This window comes from Galleria mellonella, unplaced genomic scaffold (assembly GCF_026898425.1).
Source record: "Galleria mellonella isolate WM207_F2 unplaced genomic scaffold, CSIRO_AGI_GalMel_v1 utg19, whole genome shotgun sequence".
Lineage (NCBI taxonomy): Eukaryota > Metazoa > Arthropoda > Insecta > Lepidoptera > Pyralidae > Galleria > Galleria mellonella.
The window spans coordinates 2,355,915-2,382,098 of record NW_026442028.1 but is presented as its reverse complement, the minus strand read 5'-3'; the positions used below and the strand labels follow the sequence as shown (position 1 = coordinate 2,382,098).

At 31.5% G+C, this 26,184-nt stretch overlaps 1 protein-coding gene across 5 annotated transcripts in view; it reads right to left on the bottom strand.

Moving 5' to 3' along the window:
* LOC113521184 (prolactin-releasing peptide receptor-like) overlaps positions 1-26,184 on the bottom strand; it is a 187,270-nt gene that overhangs the window by 7,555 nt on the left and 153,531 nt on the right. For 4 of the 5 annotated variants that reach the window (XM_052894114.1, XM_052894113.1, XM_052894112.1 and 1 more), the window contains one exon: positions 19,684-19,746. The exons of the other annotated variant lie outside the window; for it this stretch is intronic. The gene's annotated coding sequence lies outside the window, so the exon portion shown is untranslated. The remainder of the gene's footprint in view (positions 1-19,683; positions 19,747-26,184) is intronic. 5 annotated transcript variants of the gene reach the window in all.

Sequence of the window (26,184 nt, the reverse complement as noted above, 5' to 3'; positions counted from 1 at the left end):
ATAATAATAAAATGTAGTAACTGTCGCCTGTAGACTTGAACGTATTGTTCAGTATACAATATATGGACATTACAGACTAACACATGCATTATTATTTCTAATTTAATATTTTTCCACATTCTATTATTTAACTAGCATATCACGCGCTTCAAATCAATATACAATCTTGCAATCATAGCTATAATTGCAAGCAGCCGAGTGGCTGAAGAAATACAAGTGAACAGAGGTGTATAAGTAAAAAATCTCCTTCTATGATATCCATACACTTCTGTTCATAAAATAGGATTGAAGCTAATATATATAATATTAATATTATAATTATATAAGTTTGTAACGATGAATGGAAGGCTTAATGTTACTCTTTAACGCAAAAACCTTTAAAAAGATTTGAATTTGAAAATACGTAACTTAGGATATACGAGTACATAGGATCATTAGGATGTTCATAGTATACTTTATGAACCGAGTCACGTGGGTGACACCACGGGATATTGCTGGTAAAAAATTAAAATTTGCACTAGTTATATTTTGACATTAAATTCCTCAAGGCTTAGCATAAAATTGGAAATTTTATCAGCACTTCGGTTGGTACAATGGATAGATATTAACGCTACGGCGATCTTTTTGTAGTGAAAATTAATTTCTAGTTTGTATCAGCTGGCGGGATTTTGAATGGAAAATTTATTAATCTACACTTTATCCCATCTACATAGATATGATTAAAAAATAACGTCATAATCATTATATATTGGTTATGGTATTATGTAGAGTATTATGGTTTGGTGATTATGATAAATATATAAAAAAAATTACTCCATTATTTTATCATATGCACGTGGATGGGATAAAGAATAGATTATGAATTATCTCATTCAAAGTTCCGCCATATGACTCAAACTATTACTAGGTATATAATGTTTAGTTAGACGAAATAAATAAAAAGATGTGTATATAAGATTTCTTATTCGTACAGACAATATTAACTTTTTACATGTTTCCACCGACTTTAAATAGAAGAAGATTTTTCAATTCAAAACGTTTGTTACTTTATAACTCCGTTATTGATAAATCGATTTGGCAGATTATTTTTTATGTGTAAAATTATACTTTCAAATGAGTCCAATAGAAAATTTTGTCCAAATTGTTGCAGTAGTTTAGTATTTAATTAAATCAATATAATTTATTTTGCCACAATTTTAAAGTCGGTTTTTATTTGTGGAACACAATTTTAAATTATTTTAATTTAAAATTGACAATCAAATATTTTTTATTTAACGTTTTGGGTAGGAGTGGACAATATAAAGCAATATCAATATAATTGCCTAACCCTTTCAGACCTGAACGATACGGGCGTGAGTTGTAACTTTAAAAAATTCTAAAACCGCGCGCAATTCATTTTTACGCACGAAGCTGAAATAACATGATAGTGAGATTCTAAATCAGCCAATAAGAAATCATTTTAGCGGTTAGGTGGTGCAGTAGTCTCGTGCGTGCCGGCAAGATGGTTTGGTTCCAAAACAAGAAAATATATTTAATCTGAAAGAAAAAAAATCTTGGGTCTGAAAGGGCTAAATAATCAATATATAATATCTAAATAAAAAAACATTATCGAAATTAATATGGATATCTGATCAGTATAGGCGATTATGAAATAGGTGATGACCTTTTCTCCGCGGTCAATCTCCAGGGAACGCAATATATTCATATCAGAGCGGTAATGAGTCATTAAAAAACTATCATTACTAATTATAGTTTTTTTAATGAGTGGTAGTAGAATGGTAAGCCTACTTGCGCTATTGGCATACGCTAGCGGGGCGCTAGTGAAAGACGATAGGTTAGCTAATCGCGGCGTATTCCCTGAGAATTAACCAAGATAGTTTCCAGGGAGAACCGCGTGGACTTAATAGGACATATTGTTGCTTGCTAGTGCTGTTAGAACTTATTGTTGAAAATCCCTTTCCCCCCGGTATCTATATTTTTTTAATGGGTGAAAATGGAATGGTAACTCAGCCTGCATCATCGGTATATGCTGGCGGGGCACCAGTGAGGGATGATAAGTGAGGATGAAAGGTCAGTAAGCCTAATGTGATGAATAAATACACCTGAGATTTAGCGTAATAGTTTCTAGGGGTAACCACGTAGAGGTCGACCCGACAGGGTATATTTCTAGTCATGGGACTACTGGTGGTCCGCATTACTAACAATCCATTCGCCTCCGTTATCTATAATAACTATGCCTAGTTTAGAATTTTTTTATAGCTGTGGCATTCTCGACATATTTTTTTTATTTATCTCAAATCATAGAGGTCAATGTAGTCTCGAGCGAAAAATTGCAATGGCGTCAAATGCTATCAATATAAGTACTGCACTTAGGTTTAGTATCAATAGTACATAAAACGTTCCGATGATAAGATAAATACACAGACAGAATTTTTAATTGCTTATCATATACTTGTTGTACCTATCTCGCAGCTTTGTTCTCGTGAAATAATATAAATGTATCCTATGTATTAGTCTAGGATAAATAATGTATTAGTGTACATTATTTATTAAAATTTTATTCCAATCAGATCTCTATTACATTACAGGCGCGACAGATATGTGTGTACGTATGTATGTATTTCCATTAATAAATATTCGAACCTTAAAACATTCAAGTATCAACTTCCCAAATTATCATATTACTAGGATTAGTCTATTAATATGTTTTTATATAGCAAGGCAATTATCATATGATCCCATAAATATGGAACTATTAGTAATGGGGACTAGTGAACCCATTAGACTATGGCTAACATCTACGCTATGCCTTCTAGAAAGTGTAAAAATGTTTGGTGAGTTTGTCACGATGGGGCAATTGACTTGACTTATATTAATACTTTAATAAAAAAAAATTCTGTGTCAGTCTACACGTATTATCTACTAGTGAATTAGTTTCTCCGTGATTTTCAACTGCGCAGAAATGTAACAAACTAGGTACTATCGCGGGCAATAAACCTGTAGTTATCAAAATCATTAACGTATCAGATAAAGAAACGGTCAGTAAAAATAAAGCAAAAATCCAATGGTTTAGAGTGATCTAGTAAAAATATGTATTTTTTTACTTAGAATTAGCAAACACGTTAACGATGGAAATTTGTCGTTTTTAGACATTTATGTCTAACTGTTTACAGTATTAAGGGCATTACAGAATACTTTGTTATGTCTAAAGACGAAGATACGTCATCATCATCATCATCATTATTTAAGCTGTTAATTTTCCATTGCTGAACGTAAGCCTCCACATATTGAGAGGTTATGATACCGTTTACAAGTTGCTATTTTTGAGCACTAAGGGGTTTTGCTTCCATACTCAGTAATTTTACTATTATATCTAATCACCACCTTAATTGCTCTCAATTAAGTCGTGGCCTGGTGATGATGATATACTTTAAAAATAATTCGTAAGATAAATGTGTTCGCCTAAAAGTGGTTATAATTATTGTTATATTTCCAATGTATAATCTAATAATTGACCTCTGCCAGTTTCTGATGATCTCTGCCTCTGATCTCGAACGTATGGAGAGTACAGTTGTAAGTATTTTCTTTCTATTCCGCTTCTTATCGAATCTAGGAATAATTTATACAATAATTAATTTGTAACATGTGAAATATTATATGCTGTGCGAAATCATACGTCATTTTAGCTACATCGCGTTATATACTGTTACAAATCATTCAAAATGAACTTACAAATTATCACTATGTTCTAATTTATTCGTTAGTGATCGGTTGCGCTATTTTGGCAATGAAGTGAAATTGTAACTGATATTTCACTTTCAATAGCAAACACTAACTAGTCAACAAGCATTATGTCACAGTATGTGAAATTATCTTGTTTATGATGTGACTAGTATATCATATGCGCTTGTGATATTATGGTTAATAAAAAAAATATTTCATTAAATGATAATGAATTTAAATTAATGAGCTTAATCGAAACACAGTCATGCAGTTGACTGGCTGACGAATGGGAGCGACAACTTTTACATAAAATCTTTCTTGCGGTATTCCTCTTTTAATGTGCCCTTCCATATGATAGCCACATTGAGATATATTTCATTTCGTAACATTTCTCGCAACACGAACTCGGCTATTTTTCATGTACTCACTGTCACTTGCAGCTGTAAGATAAATTGGATTGTATTTCATTAGTTAAAACCGGTCCAGTTGTCTACATGAGGTATTTCTAAACAAACTAGACATGGGGACTGACACTGGAGGAACAATAAAACAATATGTACGTCATGTAAATTGTACATTTTAACTAATAAATACAAACTACAATGATTTGCATGTTATTGGATATGGCGAAACATACCTGTACTGAACATTGCAAACAAAATTTAACATCTAATTAGTATATGTAACTGTGTTTTTGGTAAATAACAAATTATTATCATTAATAAAAACAAGTATTTAAAAGAATATGAAGCCTTATTACTTCTCTCCTTGACTATGTTTATGTATGCTTTTACCACAGGGAGACTTTGTACAAAAGTCGATTGCTTGGGTACCTTTGTTACATTTGTGTTTCTACCGTGATGCAGTTGTGTTTGCATGGCTGTGTTTCAGTTTGAAGGGTAATACGACATTTAATTTACAGGGTATAGAGGAATAACAGATGAGTCTTCGGGAACGACAACTCATGAGCGAAACAGTATACTCTGTTATGTCCATGGTATTGCTCATGTCTATAGACGACGGTTACCATTTTCCATCAGGAGGGCTGTCAGCTTGTTTGCCATTCTAAGTTGCATAAAAAATGCTATCTGGGTGTCACAGAGGATCAATTCAATAAGTTGGAATGGCTACAGAATTTGTGCCTACGTTTTATTTATGGGTTTAGAAAATGAACCACGTCTCCTCTTACAGAAGCAAATTAAATGGCTCTCAATCTGCCAACGTCGTGATTTTCATGTATTAACTCTCTTGTTTTCTGTACTATATATTACTCCTTTTTAATTTTTTCGTTTTTAATTCAAGATAAGATGGGGATTTTCGTGAGCGGTTCAATTTCGTTGTTCCTATTGACATGTTCAGTAGATCGATAAGTTTATCATTATAAAAATCCCTCCTTATACCACCTCATGTTATAATGGATTATTCACGGTTCATGCGGCTAGGCTATAGAACTCTCTTCCACTACACATTCGCAACAGTCAATCGCTGAATATTTTCAAGAGCAAATTAAAATAACATTTTCCGTCCTTTTTTTAAAATAAATCACAACAATGTAATTTTTGTGTTAAATGTATAAAAATACAAATCCTTACAAATATAATTTGTTTGTTTGTTTGTTACAGCGCCTTTACGGTTTTACCAATCGATATGAAATTTTATATACACTACATGGGATGAAGAGGGATATAGGTTTTTATCTCGATTAATGAAGATATGTCGATCTGCGAACAAAGTCGCGGGTAAAACTAGTATGTATATAAAAAAAAGGCTGACTAGTCAACCTGCCAGTGACATAGACCTTACTTCTTTTAGACCAGTAATGTATTGAATACTCTTCTAATTGTTTTTTATAAACCATAAATTTTGTAAAGCGAAAGTTTAATAGTTAATATTTTTCTGGTGTCGCTAATGTAGAGCTGGAACTGTTTGTTGGGTTGTTTCTTAACAAGTGCGTTGTAAAATCCTTTGATTTTCTTTGTCATAAAAAAACAGTGCAACTTCATACATACACACTCATAATAACCGAATGAAAAACATTTACGGTAGTCAAGAAAAATACGAACTCAGTCCATCTCTTTACAACTGTAAAGAATACAATACACAAGCATATCACGAGATTGGACGCCATTTTTACATCTGTAATATTATAAATCTGTTACTAAAAGTATTCCATTATAATCATAATGTATTCATTATAATAGAAAGATAAAAATATCCCTAGATCTCAACGAAATAAGGTTCAAAATGAATTACGTTATAAACAGATTATCTATTTGTATACGGTAGCTGGTTGAGTTATTAGATTCTCGCTAAAAAGGTGAATAAAGTTTATACATTTATTTATATATACGATGAAGATTCAATCATAGACTATACAAAATGTAGCTTTATATAGAGGACTATCTTTTTGCTCGCTACTTCGTACACGTGGATTTCAAAAAATAATCAATAAAATTTCCGTTCTTTCCCTTGTTTGGAGTTGAGATTTTGGGTCCGTGGGACCCCGAGGCCATGAGTCTTTTCAAAGAGATATCACGCCAGCTGGTAGAAACCTTTGGAGACCGAAAGGCTTCCAGAGGTTTCTACCAGGCCTTTTCTGGCCTATACTTTGGTCAACGCATTTACATAGTTATTCAGCGTGGAAATGCAGCAAGTCTCCTAAGTACCCTACCAGATGGCAGTGATATCAAAGATTTTTTTATCTTTAAGTAATTTTTTAAGGTCTTGTTTTTGATATTTATAGTACATAAATGTGATGTATATATATATAATAGATAGATTCTATTTTTTACATATATGTATGAAAACTACTACTTCTAGATGGTGTATCAAGATAAAACAAATACCAGTTTTTAAGTTAGACCTTCAAAAGTAGAACGGCGAACCCCGCATCCAATTTGGTGTAAAAGTTTTTGCGGGAAGCTGAATAAACATACAGACAAAGAGACAAAATTTCTTAAAAACATTATTTTGGTTTATGTTGGTTTTATTAAGACACCTCATATGAATTTTTTTCTTGAATATTTCTTATCAACTTCTAGTTACGATTTTATGATATAACTTATTGTTGTATTATATTAATTTTGTTATAGCCATATAGCCGTGTGGTCCTGGCATAGAATAGGCCACTCCCTTCTTTCCCGTGGGTGTCGTAAGAGGCGACTAAGGGAGGGCGAGCGATGGGCAGCAGCGCCCTCTTAAAACATCTTCAAAGCTTAACTGCTGCAGCTGCCAATCCGCCTGTCAAGCGTGGCAACTACTGGCAAAATCCCTCAAGGGGAAGGCTTGTGTACAGCAGTGGACAGTTAAAGGTTGATAAGAGGATGATAGATATATTATATTACGTTGTCACATCAAATTAAATTACACTGACTTACACTTTTGGACAAACATCTAAAATTATCAGTGTTCCTTTATTATATTATGCATGTATTATACATATAAACTTTCCTCTTGAATCACTCTACATATTAAAAAAAAAACAGCATCAAAATCCGTTGCATAGTTTTAAAGATCTAAGCATACATAGGGACAGACAAAGCGGGACGACTTTGTTTTATACTATGTAGTGATGGTATAGGTATATTATGTTAGATATATATATTATTAATTGGATGGAGAGGCTTAAGGTGATTTCCTATAAAAATAAATATTGCGCGAACAGTTCACAACCGATTGCTAATTGTCACAAAAAAGTAATTAAGTACCGTGAGTACTTCCTATTAGTTAAATAGGTTAAACGCATTTTTCTTCGACAGACAGCGCAATTTACGATCTAGTAGCAAAAACATGGCCAATTTATATTAGTAATTTTACAGTACTAACATTTGTACAGGACTAACATTTATTCATTAAAATTTTAGTTAATAGAAAACATGTAGAAAGATGTTACTAGAAAAAGTTATGTCGCATTCTAGTTTTTAATATGCCTTGTAATAAGAATTCCTAAAAAAAGGAAAGAATAACCAATACAGAAAAATAGAAGAAAGGAAAAATAAAAAAAATAAAACACCTCTTTGAGAGTTATTTAATGATTACTATTCGTATCGGAATGTGTGTTATCGCGGAGAAAAATGGCCTTTATTTGTTCTCAGCGTTCTAAAACTCTTGAAAAAAGGATTACGTCGATAAATTTTACTTATTCATTATACCTTGTAGATGGCGTATTAAGATAAAACATACACCAGATTTTAAGAATAGAATAGAATACTTTATTTGCTTTGAATGGGTGATACAAAGTTCTTTTTTAATAAGTAGACAGGTCCATATTCAGCTAATATTAAGCATGTAAATTATAGTTTTTTTTTTAAAGTTACTTATTAATTTCAAAATAAATAAATAAATTTATAATGCCATGTTATATTAATAATTAAATATATTGGAATTAATTAGATTATACAGACTACAATAGCAATGACAAAACACAACCTAAGATCTCACATCAATAAAATCATTCAGTTATTAAGTTAGATACCAGAGGGAGACTTTGTACAAAAGTCGATTGCATGGGTACCTCTGTCCCATTCGTGTTTTAATCGTGAACCAGTTGTGTTTGCATGGCTGTGTTTCGGTTTGAAGGGTGAAATATGGCGTGAATTTACTGGGTACAGAGGAATAACACCTGAGTCCTCAGGAATGGCAACGCATGGGGGGTATCGTGGGCAAAACAGTATACTCTGTTATGTCCATGGTACTGCTCATGTGTATAGGCAACGGTTACCACTTTCCATTAGGTGGGCCGTCAGCTTGTTTACCATTCTATGTTGAATAAAAAAAAAAAAATTATTTTAAGGCGGCCTATATTCAGCCACAGATAACAGCTGAAATGATTAAGATGACTGAAAAATTAACTAGCATCACGTTTTACTTTTATTTCCTTAATGGTACTGTGTCGGGACAAGGGACACATAGATAACAAGCTTTTGCAGAAACAAAAAGAAAGCGGAATGATGTTATTGTTAATTTTTAATCTGCTTTTACCTTTATTGTTTATTTTTGGGGCTCCGACGGCAAATTTCATATAGAACCGTTATGGGAACTTAACGTAAGTATCTTACTTTTGTTTCTTATTAAGTCACCATAGCTTATTTCTCACTTGTGCAGATATTATTAGTACGAGAAACTATTGTAGTTTCAGATTGCCAGATGGTTTTTCTAAGTATACATACTTATCAAACTAAATTCTTTACTACTCGCTTTTATTTAAGCACTACTATTTTAATAAAAATCGGTTACGTATTTATTTAAAACTCTTTATTATGCGCAACATATCTTTTCTTCAGTTTTTTCTCTATTTAATTTATCCAGAAAAAAAAACCCGTCAGCAATAAGTTCTTATGTTTTTCCTATTATTCTTTAAATGGTGTAAATAAATAAAATAAATTCTTCTTTTTTTTCTTTTATTTCGTTTCATTGGTATGTGCTTATTCTACTTAATTTTTTTTCATGAAATAAAATAAAAAAAAATCACATAGAGGTATACATGTGGATTTATCCTAAATATATTGCAGTTAAGTCTGTATTTGAAAGAAGTTTGTACAAGACTAGAGCACAGATAATATAATACTATAGCATATATATAAATTTATATATGATATTATAGATTTGAATTAATTAATTTGTTTACTAAACTTATTATATTTAGATTCATAGGATTAAAATATTTAATAAATATAAAATAGTAAAGAAATCTCTAATTTTGAAATGTAATCTAAATATTAAAAAATAATAAAATTGTTTTCTACAAAAAGGGTTTTCTATTATGGCAAACTCAATTATTTTGATTTAAAAATTTTTAAGGGATTAATAATTTACTAATCTGCTATATATCCGTTTAGATAAAGAAGGATTTTACAAATCGGTGTATAACTTTATCGGAGTTATGATTTAACAAACATAAAAAATTCAACCGAATTGCGAACTCCCATCTATTTGAAGTTGGTTGACAAATAAGATATATGAGATGCGGATCCACAAATAGAGAAACGATAAATTCTTTAATTCCATTACTAAGGTTAGAATATGATGGGACTGACAAATTCTCATAGGACAAAAGACCTTATATAAAAAAAAATTATATAAATATAAAAGAGGTTTACGATTATACTACCAATTTGTGGTAGAGACAATGTTTTTAAACGTAACATTATTTTTTAAATTTATTATAACCGTTCTAACTCAATTTGCAATAATTTGTACGGAGCGTTCTATCGTTAAGCTTGGAATACGTAATACACGTCGACTGGCACCGAATGAATAGACCCTGCGGCGTGACTGATATCATGTTTAATAAAAGCTACAGTATCCTATTTCAAAGCCATCCGACCTTCGGTTACATTTTAATTAAACTTATTCATATGACACAGAAAACACGGATTTTAAATTCTTATGTATTTGTTCTTTTTTTTTTTATAGGAACTCTGTATTTGGGAATTTCAGATGTACTCGTAATTGGTTGTAAAATTTTTTCAATCGCACGATAGTTATCAATGTTTTGCTTATGTTGTAACTGTATCATTTATTATTATTTTATTTTTTTTAATTAATATTTTTTTGTCTCCGCCAATTTACAATTTCTATCAGTTATTCAAAGGTTGACTGTAAGAAATCTCTTTTATGGGATAAGTCCGCCATTGTACTCATTATTTTATTAAGAACTCTATATTCTATAGTTTAAGACTTTACTGTACAATAAAGTGTTACAAACAAACAAAAGGTTTGATAAAAGCACGGGATTTGAAAAAAATTTTTTTCATGTATGTTTTGTCAGGTTTTATCAATAATTGTTTAATGTTTAAATTAGTATCTTTTGTTTTGTTTCGTTTTAATTTATTTTCTATTGTGCTTTTTCCGGAATATAGAATTTACGAACCACTGTTTCACAAAAAAGATGTATTTAAATAAATAAATGTTCATTTATTTATTAAGTTATATTTAGTAAGTAATATAATTATTAATTTTATTAAGTAAGTATAATTAGTAGGAGTGAAAACTGATTCAAATCGGGACAAAATGAATGCTGCAATAAATTTTGTCAGTTGTAAAACGAATTAAAATGTAATCAATCAATAACGACATAGAATTGATGAAGGCATAATATTTTGTGTATCGAAAATTGTATTTTATATGCGCGGGTGTCATATTCAAGGTTTATGAATATACCATATACATATATAAAAGATAAATTTTCCATTATAATTTGGAAGTTAATTTTTCTTTAAAGGTACGCACCGGCAAGGGTGTAACTTAATCCTTCTGGCCATTTTAAATAATTGCTCCATAAAGGCTCAGCCCTCGGACCGAGTTTAATTTAACCTCGCGGAATTATCCTCTTTGACACGAACTTAAAAGGTCATATTAATTTCTGTAATCACTTTACAGCGAGCACCCAATTAGTGTTCCATTTTACGTCGTATAAACGCTGAATAAATTTATTCAGTTGTCATTTTGTTTTTTCATTTTATTTATAATAAACTGTTTGTACCTACACTCAATTGATGCTCGATTATACGATATATAAAAGCTAAATAAAATTATTCATACTTAATTTTGTTTATTTATAATATCTTTTTTCTACATTTTAATAAATTAGTTAAATGTATCCGATTTGTGTACCATTTTATGAATACACAATATTTCATCATCATCATCATATCAGCCTTTAATTGTCCTCTGCTGAATATAAGCCTCCTCCTTTAGGGGTTTGTTAGTAGTTGCCACGCTTGGCAGGCGAATTGGTAAACGTAGTTAGGCTTTAGAGATGTTTTAAAAAGGACGCTGCTGCTCATCTCTCGCCCTCTCTTAGTTGTCTCTTACGACACCCACGGGAAAGGAAAATTTACAGGGTACAGGAAGAGTCCTGAATGGCAACGCATGGCCTTTTGTTATGTCCATGGTACTGCTCATGTCTGGACAAACAAGCACGGCTTTTTTATATCTACAACGGTATTATTTATTCCTATTATTTTGTCATAGGTTACTTCGTTTATTTGTTTTATTTATATTGCTCAAAAGGTAGCATTAATACTGAATTGCTACGCAGCCAACACGAGCAATCAAAAATTTTTGTATGCTGTAATAAGATTCTTTAAAAAAGTATAACCGAACTGTTAACTTTTAAATTACACAAATCTCGTATATAAAAATTTTACTTTATCAATTGTAAAAAGAATCATGGTACAATTTGTTCCATTAAAGTCAATTACGTATTGATATTATTAGAAATACACTGTAGGTACTGTATAATTATTATAATGGACGCCTGACTGGATTTCCAAAGGTATATTTTTCTTCGTGCAACTTATCAAGTATTTATTATTGTGGAACAGTACAAGTGCTATTCTATTAATCGTATCGGCCGTTAATTGTCCACTGCTGAACATAGGCCTTCCCATAAGAAGGAGTTTTGCCAGTAGTTGTCTCGTTTGGCGAGAGGATTGACAACCGCTGTTAGGCTTTGGTGATGTTTTAAAAGGGATGCTGCTGCCCATTCCTCGACTATTAAGTTCCCTTAGTCGCTTCTTACGATATTCACGCGGAAGTAAGTGGTGGTCCATTCTATGCTGGGACCACACGGCAAATTTTTAGTAATATATTTCAATAATTTTCTAATAATATGTTCAAAGTCCCACCAAGTGTCAACAATCACACAAAGTCAAATTAGTAATTTATCAAAGTTCTAGGAAAATATTTTATATTCCATTTACAGGTATATTTATTTATTTATTTATAAATTGCTCACCACACTTATAGTATCCCAAAACGTGTAGTGAGCCATAGGTTTATTTTATGAACTTAAAAATTTTAAGCAACATTTAAAAAATATATTTATTAAAAATTATGAATTTTATTTATTTCACCATAAATTCTAAATGCCTGAACAGATTTGGATGGGTATGGATGAACCTTTACATTATTCTGAATTTATTTTATGCAACTTACAATGGCAAATAAGCTGACGGCCCACCTGATGGAAAATGGCAACCGTCGCCTATAGACATGAGTAGTACCATGTACATAACAGAGTGCATGAGAATTAAATGTTATATAGGATTTTGCACGCAGGAGTATAATAATAAAAGAAGTATAACGCTATAATTGTTTTTATATAATTAATTTTTTGGAAGGCGATCATGTATTTCATTTTTGGTAGAATATGGTCTTAAGGTTTAAAAATATAATTTTAAATCAACTTGAATTTCACATCAAAAAGTTTCAAGCGTCAATCGTGACGTCACGAGTTTGTAAACATTAGTCAATGACATTTCTACTTTATTTTTATTTTGATAAAAGAAAAATATTATATAAAAGCCGTGGTGTCATTAGTTTTGATTTGTGTTTCACCTGTCGTAGCAGATAACTGTATATTTATATTTTATTTTATTAAAGATTAAGATAATCCCGAAGATTGACGGGAGAGAGCATTAAGATTGCTTTGTACGCGTTATATATTTACTAAAGAAGAAATAAAATCACGCCTTTATGAGAATTTCGACAATTTTACTGTTAGGATATTTTCAAACAATTTATGTAGATTTAGTCGACCTGGTTGGGTATATTGCTAGCAATGGGATTCTCAGTCTCCATTACTAACAATCCCTTTCACCCTCACTGATAATTAAATTGTTATCTATTAAAATTATTATATCCTGGAAATAGGGTCTCTGTAATACATAAATAAATAAAGGTTATGAAATTTGGTATATTAGTAGGTATTTGGTAGTTGCCACACTTGACAGGTGGGTTGGCAACCGCAGTTGTTTTAAGAGGAGCGGTGCTGCCCATCCCTCGATCATTTAGTTCCCTTAGTCGCTTTTTATGACACCCACAGTAAAGGAAGTGGTTGCCTATTCTATACCGAGATCATACGGCAAAATCTCATTACATAAATATTGTCAATATGACTGTATGAAGCGGCAAAATATATTATAAAAAAAAAAAAGAAATTATAAATTATATACTTCAGTTTTTATGAAACGATTAGTGTAATAGCATTTTAACAGGCGAGATCAAATTACACGGCGTCGGATTTTGCGACTTGCCGATAGAGAAATCTCATTAGTGGACCTTAATCTTATTTACGTAATAGGTATTTACTCAATACAAAATATATTTTGCCTGGAACGAAATGTTAAACTTTGTTCGTGTCGGACATTGTTGGCACTTGGTGGAATTTGTAATTCGTCTTTATATATATATATATAAATATAAATAAAATACTGTTATTATTTTTGCAGATTGTTATTTAATTACCAGCTGACAGGACAAATGTTGTTTTGACTTCTACCGCTATCTAATAATATACATTTATAAAATTTCATTGAATTCGGTGTAGCGGTTTCGGAGATAGGGATTTTTATATACATATATTACAATAGGTAATATATAAGATATTCATACATTACCTACTCCCCATATTAAGACATTTGATAATACATTCGTTCAAATGTTTTTTACATATAATGATTTAATGTTAAATATCTTTACTAATATTAAAAAAGCAAAAATTTGATTGTTTGTTTGTTTATAATGGATAAATTAAAAAAAAAAAAAACTCTGCCGATTTTCAAAATTCTTTCATCTATACAAAGTTACATTACCAGCGAGTAACATAGGCATAGATATAGTAATATTTCCAAAAATTCAATCTATCCGTGCGGAGTCATACCGGATTATCGTTTAATATAGATAAAATAAATATTACTTGTATTTATTTATTGTTTTGGAATGTAGTTGTTGCTGTGTCATCAAATTTTAATCAGAATAACGTAAATAAAGTTTTTTTTTTTCTTACAAATATTGTCAAGTATTTTACATATATGTATGTTCTGAGGTTAACAACCTACATATTTATGGCAATTTATTTAACTAACTACGTAGTTATTTACCGAGTCGACTCATTCATCCATAGTCAATATGTACGAGTAGGTATTAGTATATATTAGTTTATCAGAACATTTGAGATACACACTGTAATTTATTTTTTATTAAAAAAAATACTATTAGCTTTATGTCTTATTAGTTAGTTAGCTTTTTGCTTGCGACTTGGTACATATAGATATCAGAACTAAGAAAATTAACGCTAATCAAGGAAAAAAATAAAGAAAAAAATTAAAAGATAGCATGATAAAACATACATCAGATTTTAAGTTATACCTTAAGGAATATATTAAATATTAGTATTTGCATGATATTGGAACAAACATACAGATGGATAGATAGATTTGATGACGAATGATAAGTCACAGGAGTTTGTCGACTATTGCCGTTATGGTGGGTAAACCTAGCTCAACATGCCTACATTAATATTAGAAGCCAATGCGGAAGAGGCCGTTTTACTTGTAAGTTACTGCCGTTAGAAAATTAGTATGCGTAAATCTTATACATGGCGTAGGAGTTGGTATATAATTTTAATTAATAATGACTACATTTAATTACTTGTCAAAACTTTTTTTTTATACAACTTAGAATGGCAAACAAGCTGACGGCCCACCTGATGGGAAGTGGTAACCGTCGCCTACAAACAGAAGCAGTACCATAGACATAACAAAGTATACTGTTTCTTCATTCCTGAGGACTCAGATGTTATCTTTCTGTACCCTGTAAATTCACTAAAAACAATGGGATATAGAGACTATATTGCTAGCAAAATGCTCTATCAAATCGACCTCCACGTGGTTCCCCCTGAAAACCTTTGTTAATTCTTGTCGAATTCGTCACTATTGGCCGACTTTCACACATATCCCTCACTGGTGCTCGTATAACGATACCAGCGTATAACGATAATGTGGATGGGCTTACCATTCCATTATCATCCATTAAAATAAAAGCACACGTGGCATCCCTGGTGTTGCAAACATCCGTAGGTTGAGCTGTTTACTATCACATGAGTTTTATACTTGTTTGCCACTTTTATTGTAAAAAAAAAACAAATTCCTGTCTATGTTTGTATAGACAGGAATTTGTATTTTTTCTTCGTCAGTTTCCTTTATAAAAAATCTTTTTTATTTATAATAATATAATATTACAACATAATCGTTTTTCAAAACCGTTGACAAAATTTTGTAAATACTTTATTATCATATTTCGAATAAACACAACAGTAAATGTCTATGTGAATGAAATCTTTTTAATACCAAACCTGTATTAAAATGTACGTGAAATATTTCGAGACACAGCCAAATATAAGACATAAAAGAGTCTAGCTTTGACAAAAAGATTTCTAACATCTGCGTAAGGGGCACATTTTGTAGGTATTTTTATAAGATCCATTCATTTTGGACGTAACCTTGAATCTAGCTGTGTAAACTTAACAAAGCTACAAAGGGAAGGAATGGGAAGGATATAAGGTAGATTAAATTTGATATCATGCCGATTGTAACACGGACAGCTGTTACCAAAGAATTTGAAAGATTCATCCCTAGTTCATAAATTATTCATAAGCTTCGCCCTTATTGATAATCGTTATGGATATCTAGTCGGCTAAAGCGAAAATTAATATAAAAACATAGTATCTAAAATGGAATATAAGTGCTAAGCAGTTGTTATGAAGTCATAAGTCACTTGCTTACATACAGTGAAATTACAGGGTTCGGAGGCATATTATTTAACTACCACTTTTTAACGGTAACGGTTATCATTACCATTTTATATTAGGTTGGTCTTTTTCTTTTTATACAACTTCGAATGGCAAACAAGCTGACGGCCCACCTGATGGAAAGTGGTAACCGTCACCTATAGACATGAGCAGTGCCATGGACATAACAGAGTATACTGTTTCGCCCACGATACCCCCCATGCGTTGCCATTCCTGATGACTCAGATGTTATTTCTCTGTACCCAGTAAATTCACGCCATATCCCACCCTTCAAACCGAAACACAGCCATGCAAACACAACTGTTTCAAGGTTGAAACAATGATTACAATGGGGTCAATTCTGAGGCGCCAATTCTCTAAATCTAAAATTAAAATTTGAATTCACAGCGAATTCTATATTTTATGGACTAATATGAATTAATTTTATAATATGATTAAGTTTAATTATTAAAATTCGAGTTTAGCGATGGTTCATAAAACAGTAAATTTGCAAAATTTTTATATTAAAATATTAACCTCAGAACGAGATGTATGAAAAGATCAATGAATGTATGAAAAGATCGATGAATGTGGAAGTTGGCGTTTCATTGTTTCTGCTTATTCTAATGGGAGACAGGAGTGATAGATATGTATGTATGTATTTACGAGTAGTACCTCAGAATCGGCTCCGATATCTCAAAATCCATCATGATTTGGTAAACATGCGAGTAATTCCTCTAATGGTGTTGTAAAAGTCTGCGAAGGTCAGGTCCGACCATATTGTCAACCAACTTCAAAAAGGTTCTTAATTCGGTTGTATTTTTCTTATGTTTGTTACTTCATACCTCCGTTAGTTGTAAACCCATTTGTATTGTTTTTATTTGAAAGGATATACTTACAAATTGGTTCTATAGAAATTTTATCAAAATCGATTTAGTAATTTAGTTTTTAAAGCAAAATAACTAGTTTTGCCACGACTAATGTCGGGTTTTTTAATTCAATTTAATTAAATTCTATCATTTATTGCTATTTCATGTTTTTTTATAATTTTTTTAATGAATGATAATGGAATCGTAACCCCGCCTGAGCTAACGGTATACGCTGGCGGGGCATCAGTGAGGGGTGACAGATGAGGATGAAAAGGCAGGTCAGTTAGCCCATCGCGATGAATACACTTGGAATTCAGCACGATGCTTTCCAGGGGGACCATGGGGAGGTAGACCTGTTAGGGTATATTGTCAGCAATGGGACTGATAATCCGCATTACTAATAATCCCTTCCCCCTGCTATTTCATGTTGTAACAATATAGGTCTTAAGCTACACTCTTCGCAAAAATTAAGGGAACATAAAAATTTTTGAAATTTTTGGGTGATTTTCAACAGGCTGTATTTCAATGGAAATTTAAAAAAAGGGTTTTGAAGCTTGAAAACTCTAGTTTTCAGATTTTTTGGTGAAAAATTTTTTTGAGCTCCGGTTTCCATGCAATTCTTAAACAAAGCTGAAAATATTTTTTTTCTAAATTTTCTAGGTTTCGTTTTTCACTCTATGGGCATGGAAAAATTTTTTCGAGCTACTCCATTGTATAGGTCTCTTAGCGTGTTTATTCAGCTTCAAAAATCGCTTTGGATGGCTCAATTACGACCATTTGTCTCCGAGATATCGAACTTTGAATGCAAAAGCATCCTTTTCCATTCAACTGCTAATATCTCTGGAACTACTGGTCGCACAGCAAGCGGGTGCCAAATTTCTTTATCTGCATAAAATTTCCAATTAGAGATCAAGAGTTAGTGAAGAAAAAAATTTTTTCCACCTCTAACATTGAATTGAAAAAAGTGGAAAAAAGTGACTTTTTCTCCTTTTTTGGTTACTTGGCTGTATCTTCGCTAATATGGGCGGGAAAGCTAAGGTTTGAGGAAAATTTTACAGTCTATTGTTCTTTAAAGAACCCTCTAAATCCCTAGAGCGATCGGTTCAACGGTTTTTCCCGGACCAATTGATTGAAATTTTGGAAAAAATAAGGGAACAAGGTTTTTGTCCCTTAAACTCACCCTAATCCATTCAAAAATCAATAATTTCATTTGTTTTTCACTTTTTACTCAATTTTTTGTTTTTTAAAAATTCCTTATCAAAAAAAAAATCGAAAAAAATCAAGAAAATTTTTAAGAAAATTTTTTTTTTGAATAGTCGAAAAAGTTTACAAAAAATTTTTTTTTCGTTTTTAAGGAAATCAAAGTTTTTGACAAAAACTTTGATTGATGATCGATTTACCGCCGGCATTAGCGTTACCCAAAGCATACCACGTGGAGGTTGCACGACGAATCCGACCGTTTGCGAGGATGCTTTTGCATTCAAAGTTCGATATCTCGGAGACAAATGGTCGTAATTGAGCCATCCAAAGCGATTTTTGAAGCTGAATAAACACGCTAAGAGACCTATACAATGGAGTAGCTCGAAAAAATTTTTCCATGCCCATAGAGTAAAAAACGAAACCTAGAAAATTTAGAATTTTCAGCTTTGTTTAAGAATTGCATGGAAACCGGAGCTCAAAAATTTTTTTTACCAAAAAATCTGAAAACTAGAGTTTTCAAGCTTCAAAAACCTTTTTTTAAATTTCCTGTACGATTATTTTTCACTGAAATACAGCCTGTTGAAAATCACCCAAAAATTTCAAAAATTTTTATGTTCCCTTAATTTTTGCGAGGAGTGTATTAAAGATAAAGAATCAACACGGACCCTGGAAGGGCACAGCAAACTCATTAATATATATTTCATAAAGTACATTACAAAATTTTTATATTATACATGTATAGTCGATTAATATAAAATAAATAAAACATTTAGAAGAACACAATCGTAATTATTGTTTGCGCTATACTGTCAATTATTTAAATTACAGTTACGTTTAAAAAAAAAAGTTTAATTATATTTCACTTTTTTTGGTATAAAATATTTAACAATGTGTTGTACTGTATAAGTTTATGTAAGATTTTTAAATTATTATTAACCATTTTTTTAAGGCTTTATTTTACATACACTGTAAACATGAACTAATGCGAAATCTCACTATGCATGTCTTAGCACTTTAGTATTTAGGTATGTATAATGGATTTTTTTGTCTTTTATGTGTGTAACTTTTATCTATTATATTCAAATTTGACAAATTATTCTCGTGTCTCCTATTCCTATGAGAATTTAGAGAAATTCCATTATAATAGTATATTTTTAGGCTATAAATGGATTAGTTTGTAGATTAATAGTAGTCGTTAATCTACTAGAGTGTCTTTATATACAAATCTATTTAAATATTCAAAAGAAAAAGGTTATTGACCTATTTAATAAAATGCACTATATTTATTATCTGTTATAATACGTAATGGTAATTTACCTTTATTTTTACAGCTCAGTCTAAAACGTTCCAGCGATGGATTTGGAGACGTTCCAGCGATCACTGAAAAGAAAAATTGAACGTAATTTGTGTATGGGTTCATAAATATGTAAGCACATGAAGTTTATGAAAATGGAATGATAATCTCCCTTATGTTATTTTTACTCGTATACGTCGGCGGGATACCAGCGAGGAATTCGTAAGGAATTAGTCACGATGGTTTAAGAACATTTTTTAGAAGTCATTTAAAAAAGACCAGAGGGAGACTTTGTACAAAAGTCGATTGCTTGGGTACCTCTGTCCCATTCGTGTTTCAACCGTGAAGCAGTTGTGCTTGCATGGCCGTGTTTCGGTTTGAAGGGTGGGATATGGCGTGGATTTACTGGGTACAGAGGAATACCACCTGAGTCCTCAGGAATGGCAATGCATGGGGGGTATCATGGGCGAAACAGTACACTTTGTTATGTCCGTAGTACTGCTCATGTCTATAGGTGACGGTTACCACTTTGCATCAGGTGGGCCGTCAGCTTGTTTGCCATTCTAAGTTGTATTAAAAAAAAAATGTTAGTTAATGTGACTATTTTTTAGGACTGGATTGACTATTTTTTAGGATTGTAAAATATTTATTGTACATAATTTATATTGGATACATTAAAAGATTTAATATACAACTGCGGACTTGACCCACTGGTTATTTGAAAAGAATTGTTTTGTTTAATTCCATTACTATTTGTATGTTTGTGAATGTCGAACATAAACAAACAACAAACTAGAAGATTGACCACTACTCAAAAAATGGTGGCGGGATGAAACGAAATAGTTTTATTTAAATAACCAATGATATGGATTTCCGCAAGATAACATTTAGTTTAGTAACATATTGTTTAGGAGACTTAGAGTGGTGAACAAGTATTTTTTTTTTATTGAATGACAATGGATTGGTAACCTAGTTTGCGCTATTGGCAAATTCTGGCCGAGCACGAGTGAGAGATGAAAGTTAATAATGAAAGCAGGTCTATTGGCTGGGGACGAATTCCATGACAATTAACAACGATGGTTTCTAAAGGGAATTGCGTGGAGGTTGACTGCTAGCAGTGGAATTGTTAGACCCAAAAATAATCCTTAAAATAATCCTTTCTCCTTAATTTAAAGTGGTAATCGCCATCTGTACATATGAAGAAGACTATGGACATCACAAAATATACTATGATGCACAGTAATAAGGAGTGTTATGGATTAAGTATTGCCATTCCTAAGAACAATGGTGTTGATTCTCCGTGCCTTATAATTTTCCTCCCATTCTTCAAACCGAAACACAGCCATATAAGTGCTTTGTACAAAATCTCTCTCTGGTGAAATTATCGATTCCACTTGTCACCGTAAATAACTCAACTGTGTGAACCAGACTATATATTATTTGCTTGGGCAAATATGTTAGTGACCTCAATACTGACGCGACAACCGTCTGAAAATATCCTAGGAAATAAAAAGTCCAGACTTAGCTATCGCTTTTGTTATGAACGAAGTCGATGTACAAAATCACATAAAGACAACTGTTACATTTCTAAAATCAAACTATATGATTATATTTTTATGACTTCCACGCTTGTAATATTTCATAGGACACAAGTGAAATTTCATATGCTACGCCAGTCACTAAGAAGTGAAGTGAAATCGCAGTAGATGACCGATAGGCCCTACAGAATAAGCGAATAGAGACTATATCATATACTACTTTAAAGTCTATATTCGTTCGCTCATATTACAAAAATCATAATTCATATTTCACTTTCAATAGCAAATCGTAACGAAGGCCATTATGAGTGAAAATATGTTTTGTGTTTTATCACTGGCGTTATCACAGTTTATTCATTTACAGTAACAACAATAAGTTAATAACAATGTTAGCAAAGGCGAACTTATCTCTAAAAGAGATCTCTTCCAGTCAACCTAACGCAGTGACATAGGAAGTAGTGAGTGGGCAGTAGTAGTGCAAGACAGAAATTTAAATAAATATTTACATAAATTATAAATAATTATATATATACACATATACATATCCATATATATATATATATATATATATATATATATATATATATATATATATATATATATATATATATATATATATATATATATATATATATATATATATATATATATATATATATATATATATATACACATTAAATGATAATGGTTTGAATGTAACAGTAGTTTCTGTGCCTACTATGCTTGAATTTATCTGTTAATTGTCAAAAACAACAGAATTGGCGTATATATTATTGCGATGTCAACATTCGAATGATTCATAAAAATGTTTATTCATGAAGGTTTGTAATTAATTTTATTTAAATAATACATATTTTTATTCTTATTGTACAACGTAAAAAAATACAGGGGAATTAAGAACTACTTCTTCTTTAAGAGCTAGTATATAAATCTATCAGTATTGGATATATTTCAAGATAAACGTGTCAGGCTTGCGCTCATCTCACAGCCGCTCAAGATTAAGGGTTCCGAATCTAGTCCAGCTTTCTCAACCAAATTACACATAAGTTAAACTGGTAGTTATTACATTAAAATACAATGTGTTATGTACATATGTGACTTTTAAATGTTTAACAATATTTGTTAGTAATACTGTATGTATGAGATGGAAAGATACAGTCAGATCTGGCGTCTTATTATTTTCTTATCCATTACTTAATGAAAACGTATTTTCTGTTAAATTCGTTCCACGCTTTTTACGTAATTATTTTTTATTAAAATCGTATAAAGAAATTAAATAAGTGGATATATTAAAATCGCTTTTCCTTTAAAGAGAAATACGAATAATTTTTGCTTACATAATTATTTATTTTTTATTGTTGTATTCTTCATTCCTTGTCCTTATTAGAAGAGTGACATTTCATACACACATTCATTCGTTCATAATACTAAAAATATTGCCACAGAATAGAATAATATTGATGTCTTAAATTCATCAAGCTGTTAAAACTATATGTTACGCTAAAGATTCAAATACACATAAGTGTCCCGAAAAACTTAACATTACTAAAAAGTAATCGGGACAGATATATACATATACAAACTTTGGAAACCCATTTTATTAAAGTTTGTTACATGTTATACAAATTAAGATAGATAAGGGTGAGACGTGAGGACGTACACAATGACAGTACCATTCTTCCGAGAATAAATTAAATTAATAAAATAACTTCAATAAAATCTTTATATTTTTAGTTTATCACTATCAGTGACTGGGACTTTGTTGTCATCGTTATTTCTATTTTCCACTGCAGAACGTAGGTCTTTGCAATAAACTGCAATGAGGATTGGTCTCGAACCACCTTTATCCATTAATCGAAAGTATAATGGGCGACACAGTATACTCTGTTATGTTCATGATACTGTTCATATCTGTAGTCAACGATTATCACTTTTTATCAGGTGGGCCGTCTGATTGTCAATGAAGTTGCACAAAAAAAAGAACTAAATGATTTAATTAGCAGACCAGTTGCGTCACTGTTTCATCTGGGCCCGGTGCAAATTCATCGGATAGGTCTTAACATAAATAAAAAACCAAATTCCAATAGTTAGAGCAGTGAAGTTGTATAAGTTTTCTTCTGTCTTGTTAGTTTATTTGTATAATTCGTGTATGTTCTTGAGTTAATACTTTAATTCTTAAAGTAATCAAAAATGTCTTTATTAATTTATGTAATAAATATATATTAGATTCTTCCTATGCTTAAGATCTCTCGGACCACTGGTCCTCATAGGGCGGGAGCTCAAGGCATTATGATCGCTCTACCACTCTGTTATTAGATCTTTGAGTGCGACTTGACTAGTATGTGTATGTATATTATAAACTAACACCACTAGACCATCCAGTTAGAATGGATACAGTAACAATCAATAATAATAACTTTATTAGCGCGCTAACGGCTCAGCTTTAGGACCTAAATCAGTCAGGGCTTGCAAGCAACAAACTAATGATAGATTTCGCTCAACAATCTCGCTCACAGTTGTGTCATATTGTAAGATTATTTGTTAGATGCGAATGAATATGAGACAACCCTACCAACCAATACACATTTTAGCGGCATTTACCGTATTCACAAAGTAAAGCATATGAGTGTCAGTTCTACCTGGTTTATTTATACTTGTGCTAGAATCTATTATTATACCAACACACGATTGACAATATATGGCCATCATTCTTGAATCGTTCCCAACAATTTACTATTGTCGTCTAATAACTGCAAGGCCGCACTATCAAAGGGAGAGCGTTGTATCGGATTTTATAAAAGCGAGTTACGAGATATTTGCGACTATCCGAATTGATGATGTACGAGATTGAACCTTTTGTGATAAGCACAATAGGGTTGAACCAATAAAACTGGAAAATGAATTGTGACGATAAATTATCTCGTGTATATATTACAGTGTAAATAAATGGAACGGCATACTGTAGGTCGCACTAATTTTACTACTATTCGTACTAACATTGTAAACGAGAAAGTGAGTGTGCTTGTTAATACTTAGAATTTTAAGGGCACAACTAATGATTATTGAATTTAGTAAACATCTAATTCTTGGAATGGAGAAGGTCATATGCCATTTTTTATTCGATCAATTTATATATTTTGATTATTCGGAAGAAACTGCATGCAAAGCAACTATATGTATTAATAAAATTACGAATATTGTTAAAAGGACCCATATTCAGATGGTCAAAAAGGAATTATTTTTCTACACTGGCTAGTCATTTGATAAAAAAACGTGTTGTCTCTTTAGTTTTCCTCTACCGGCAACCGTTTAGCCGGACAATGCTTGATTACGAATTTACGGTCCGATTAGAGATTTATGATTTGAAGATCCCAAGTCTGAATTCCAGGGTAAACCTATGAATTTTTAAATTCACCTTTACGTTATTTAAATTTTATTAATTTGTATTGGGTAGTATGTAAAGCCGCTAAACGGTAAATTACGTAGAAAAATTTGTATACGAAGAAGACAGCTTTGAAACTTGACACTGGAGGGAGAACCCTCATATGACAAGTAGTCACAGTTTATTCTCATCTAGCTCCACATTTTAGTTTTTTCTCCGTTCTAGATCTTTCTTCTTCATTTTTGTTGTCGAATACAATTTTTATTTAGAAAGAATAAGTTTTTAATACTTGCACCAATTAATAAATTTAATCTTTTTTATGGTTTCCGAACAATCACATTACCAGTTAGAATTTCCAAACTAGCGTTAGAATATTTCATATGTAGCAAGTGTTACGCAAAATCACTCCAGTTACTTTGCTTCATACAGATAGCTACTAATAACTCAAATGAAATCGCGGGTAGTCGCTGAGTTCGGATTTATTCGTCAATCATTGCTCTGTCCTGGCCGACTGGGCCATATAAGGAGACTGAATAGAGGTTTTAACGTATTGTGTTACTATGTGCTCTTATCATAAAGGTCATAATTTATATTTTAAATAGAAAATAGTAGCAAGTGCGACATTATGTCATTGAGAGCAAAAAATACTCTTATCAATTCACGTTACAGTCTCAGTTGATATCGTTGTGATAATAAAAATAATTTCACTATCTGAAAATTGAATAAATGTAGCAATATTTTTATATTATACCTATTTCAAATCAAATTGAGCGCATTAAAATTCTATTTTCATATATAACTTGCTAGCAGATTTGTAAACACATTTAGAGACTCGCATGTGAATGTTTGTTTGGCGATGTTTGGAAATGCGTAAAATATTCAACGGATTTAGATCAAATTTGTGACACGAATAGACCATTATTCCGCATTATAATATATGTTTTATGCATTCGTGTTGGGTAAATATTGTTACTGGTGATATGTATGGTGTCTCTAAAAGGTCAAGGTTAGGACCGCCTTATATAAATCTTCCGCGAAGCCAAGTTTGTATGTAGTACCAATGTTTCTTTATACGGCTTGATTGATTTTTCTGCATGCATACACGAATATTACCATTGATATCATAGAAAACTCACTGACGCTTATGGTATCCAAACTTCTATGTTTAAATTATATTGGAGCTTCCTTTTTTATCTTTGGTACTTATATTTATTAGTTGCTTTGAATTTGTTATTAAATTTCTTGCATGTTTCCATGGGACTTCACGAATAATAATTCTATATTTAAAATACTGTTATTGGTTTATTGTTGTAAAACTGTAACGTATATTGTATTAATATTTTGTAAATGACTGTGTGTTACCATAAATAAAAAAAAAAAATAACACATATATCCGTATCCAGTAATTTCATTGTCATATCTATTATGCAAATACAGCTATTTCACGACGGAAACACAAATGGGGCTGAGGTATTCAAAGAGTTGAGTTTTATACAAAGTCATCCTCTGGTATGAAATATAAATTGATTTAATAATAAACATTATTAATAATGTTTATTATTAAATCAACCGTGTGTGCCTCGGCATAGAATGGGCCAACTCTT